Here is a 4,558-nt window from a genome sequence, read left to right on the forward strand (position 1 = left end):
ATTCCTGCCTTGGATGTGAACCTGCTTCTGTGTGGGAAGTATTTGCAGACTTTTCAGAATGCATCGGAGACTCACTTAAACAGACGCCTCCACACACACACACACACACACACACACACAGGTTCCACTCCTGCCCGCGGTAATGATCACACCGTTAGTCGGCATGCGTCGTAACGCGCGGCTATGACGGCAAGCCCAAACGGTTCTGATGAACGGGGCATCCGTGCGCCTCATTTACGATTGTAATCCCTGTGACTGTTTAGAGGAGATAGATGGAACGCTATTAGGATTTAATGTAAAAAGCTGTGATTAGTTTGGTTTCAAGAGCTGCTGAGGGTTGGAGCAGGGTCAGAGCCGGGCTGCATAACGGCAGGACCCATTAAGCCAATTAAGACGGGCGAGGGGCAGAGAATACCCAGCCTTCCGGAACACACCCCTGGCTTTCTCCCGACCGTAACCCTACGCGTGACGACTCATCTGTCACATCCTTCGTTACTTTAATCAACACATCAAGGCCAGAGACGGGACGATTCGTTAATCATTGTAATTAACGCACGTGTTCAGCTTGGGGTTTTGGGGTCGGGGCAAAAGAGACGGGAGGGGAAAAAAACCACTGAGCCCGCGAGTCATTATCATGCAAACGATAAAACCACATCAGCCTGTCTTGCGGTGCCTGTGGAATTATGATGCATGGATGGCTGAGTGTGTGTATGGACAGGGGATTGGGAGAAAGGGCACAGTGTGAATAAGAAACTACCCCCACCCCCGTCCTCCTCCAGTTTTGCTCAGAAATGCAAAAAAAAAAAAAAAAAAAACACACACAAAAAACAAAAAACGAAACCCTTATCTGCTGCAATTAAAAAAAACATATATTTAAACAAGGTGGTAACTGCAATCACATATTTACTGTCAAATTAATTCAGCGGCTCTGAAGATGCCATCTGTATCAGCCTGGTGAGAGTGTCAGCGGTACTCGGATCGGGCAAGCAGCGGTGAGCGGGGTGTGTTTGATGGTTCTGATAATGGAAACAAGAGGAGCAATTGCAACAGATATATCATAGATTTTCTCATAATTATCTGACCTGTTACACCATGTCAGTCTGCCGCCAAACATGGTGTGTGTGTTTTTTTTTTAATGTCAGTATCTGTATGGGCATTCTCTCCTTTGATCATTCTGCATTCTGCAGATGTCAGACTTACTGTATTTTAATTGACTCTGGGGTAGCATTCAAAAAAAAAGTGCCTTCCTGACTCCCGGGTTGCTGGGCACCCGATGAGGCTGACAAGCTGGCATTTACTCACATCGGGTCTGCTTGCCAGCCACGTGCACCCCAAGCGTCTGAGGCACCAAGTGATGCCAGGAAACCTCTCCTGGCGGCTTTCCTCATCTGCGTCCCCCCTGCCACCTCCCGCCATCAACACGACCCACCTTGCACACGAGCTATCTCCTCCGCCCGTCTGCCTGAGCATTTTGCAGGAAAGCGTGGGTTTCCCTGCAGGCTTGGACGGGAAGGAATCTGCCTGCAACGTGGGAGACCTGGGTTTGGTCCCTGGGTTGGGAAGATCCTCTGGAGAAGGGAATGACAACCCAGTCTAGTATCCTGGAGAATCCGATGGACAGAGGAGCCTGGCGTCCGTGTTTACAATGGGGGGTGGTTGTGTCGGTCCCTACTGCTGATGCTGTGGTGGATCCTTTTCCCCACGCCCACCCCCAATGGAGACCCCTCGATCATCTGCACAGGGCGTGACAGCCACCTCCGTAATGAGGAGCCAGGTGCGTGGATTTCGATGGAAGCTCTTATCGGCCGTGGCCGGAGCATCTTGAGGGGAAAAAAAAAACAAAACTTCTCCTGGTTGGTTGAGAAATGCAGGGTGATCACCAACTGGAAACACTTCAACGCAGAGGTCAATTTATTTTTTCTTGACGTTTCACAGACAGGAAAATCTCCGGCCTTCCAGCCGGGAGCATGCCGTTGTCACGCCACGCTCTCAGCCTCGTTAACCCAGCCTGGCAGGGGAGACGCTGTCTTCATCAAGCCCTTGACAGACACGGCAGCCCCCCCGAGGGCCCCCCCGCTCAACCAGCCGTCCACCTCCCCACCCCCACCCCTCCAGGGACGGCTCATCCCCTGCTGGTCTGTATAATTGCCACATTAAGTCCTCTGCTTTAGCAGAAACACGAAGGAGGAGAGGGGACTCGGTGACCGGAAAAAGCGAGGCATGCCACCCAAAGCACTCATCTGGAAGCTTTGAGACGGGGTGTTACTTCAGCAAATGGCCCGTGCTTGCCAGTGACAAAGTTTAATCGTCCTGATCGGGGCAAGACTGAAGTCAACGGGCTCATCAGTGAACAGAAGGCTCTTGGGAAAAGCACGCTGTCCTGTGAACCACAGGCTTCGCCTCTGTCTTCCACAGTCTGAAGCGGCTCAGACGGTAAAGCCTGATGCCAAAAGCGTACCGCTTGGAAAAGACTCTGATGTTGGGAAAGATTGAGGGCAGTAGGAGACGGGGATGACAGAGGATGAGATGGTTGGATGGCATCACCGACTCGATGGTCATGAGTTTGAGCAAGCTCCGGGAGATGGTGAGGGACACGGAAGCCTGGCGTGCCGCAGTTCATGGGGTCGCAAAGAGTCGGGCACAACTGAGCGACTGAACGACAGATGGTAAAGACTCTACCCTCAATGCGGGAGACCCAGCTTCGATCCCTGGGTCGGGAATATCCCCTGGAGAAGGGAATGGCAGTCCATTCCAGTATTCTTGCCTGGAGAATCCCATGCACAGAGGAGCCTGCTGGGCTACAGTCTGTGGGGTTGCAGAGTCTGACACGACGGACTAACTTTTTCACTTTCACACTGTTGACCCGCACGGTATGGGTTGCAGCCCTAAGGATTCCAGCCCTATAGATCCCAGTCTTATGGATCTCAGCTTTATGAATCAAACCCTTTGCATCTCAACCCTATGGACCCCAATACGATAGCTAGCTCCCACCTCTATCTGTCCCAAACCGATGGACTCCCGACTCTTGTTGGATCTAAACCCTCTGGGACCCAGCACTGGGAAGTCCATTCCTGTGGATGCAACCTTTCAGATTCCAGTCTTGTGAACCCTGGCTGTGTAGACCTCCCAGTCTATGGGTCCTAGCCGTATAGATCCTAAAACTACAGGTCATAACTTATAGATTCCAGCTTATATTTCCCAGTTGTAGTGGTGCTTTTCTTGGTGTGCGTGCATGACCAGTGCCTCAGTCGTGTCCGACTCTTTGCGACCCCCCTGGACTGTAGCCCACAAGGTTCCACTGCTCATGGGTTCTGCAGGCAAGAATACGGGAGTGGGCTGCCAATTCCTCCTCTAGAGTTCTCCGCTTGGGTTCATCCTAAAAGCCCTACTGCGTCCCTGGAGCAGAACACGGATCCACCAACCCTCTTTCGCTGAAAAGGAGCTTTTTAGGGGCTTTCTCCATGGGCACCAGGAAGCCCATCACCACCTCTGAGCTCCTCCGAGCTCCATGTTGTCTGGAAGGCTTGGTGACACGCTGCCCGCTTCCCTTCCCCGTGGTACCCACGTGGTCGCCGTGATGCTCACACATCCCCGATGCCCTCGGCAGAACCTTGGGTCTCCCATGATGCCTTGAGGCAAAATTCAAATTAAACTGGAAAGAACCCTGAGTCAGAGAAGCACTTTTGAATATCAAATAAGTTAACATTAAAAAAGAAAAAGTCGAAGGCAAGGACGCGTCTCTGTAACAGAAAGACATCTCTGGGAGAGTTGTATAGGGGAAGGATGTGGGTCTCTCATAAAATCCCAGAGCCGCTCGTAAAAAAAAAAAAAAAAAAATTGTGGGAGTCAAATGCCCAACCGCTTTAGAGTGCTACGGAAAAAGAACGCCCGAGACAGAGGAGGGTCAAGTTTCCTACGGCGAGTCAAGCGTGCCTTTCCAGACGACCCGAAAGGAAGAACTTGGAAGAAAAGGTGCAGGAAAGCCAAGTGGCTGTGGTGCAAGGCGATTTGGAGCGAGGCGGGCTGGTCCAAGCTGTGCACAAGCCTGGCCAGAGCTGACCATCTCCCAACACCTCTTTAACTTGCTTTTGACCTTTAAAAAAACTCTGTGGCAAAAAAAAAATAATAATAAAAAACCTCATAAAATTTACCATCTTAACCATTTTTAAGCATGCGGCTCTGTGGAGTCTAACACATTCGCAGCGTCATATAACCCTTGCCACCATCCACCTCCAGCACGTGTTCATCTCCGCAAACTGACGCTCTGTCTCTGTGAAACACTGACTTCCCATCCCATCTTTCCACTCTCTGGTCTCTGTGAACTAGACTCCCCTAGGGACCCCCTCCCCCCCATGAGTGGAATCACACAGCGTTTATCTTCGTGTGACTTTCTGACTTCACTCAGGCTCACATCTTCAAGGTTTGCACGCGTTTATGTCTCCATTTACTTCCTTTTTCAAGGCCAAATAATATTCCACCCCGGGCTTCCCACGTGGTTGAGAATTCGCCTGCCGATGCAGGAGACTATAGAGATGTAGGTTCGATCCCTGGGTCGGGA

The 4,558-nt window shown here is 51.3% G+C and overlaps 1 long non-coding RNA gene across 1 annotated transcript; it reads right to left on the minus strand.

Moving 5' to 3' along the window:
* Window positions 1–885: 885 nt before the first annotated feature.
* Window positions 886–4,318, minus strand: LOC129639928 (uncharacterized). The gene is made up of 3 exons (XR_008708675.1): window positions 4,152–4,318; window positions 1,430–1,820; window positions 886–1,016 (listed from the first exon to the last, which is right to left on the minus strand). It is a non-coding gene; the product is annotated as an uncharacterized LOC129639928 (long non-coding RNA).
* Between the last annotated feature and the right edge of the window lie 240 nt (window positions 4,319–4,558).

Source organism: Bubalus kerabau, chromosome X, assembly GCF_029407905.1.
Source record: "Bubalus kerabau isolate K-KA32 ecotype Philippines breed swamp buffalo chromosome X, PCC_UOA_SB_1v2, whole genome shotgun sequence".
Classification (NCBI taxonomy): domain Eukaryota; kingdom Metazoa; phylum Chordata; class Mammalia; order Artiodactyla; family Bovidae; genus Bubalus; species Bubalus kerabau.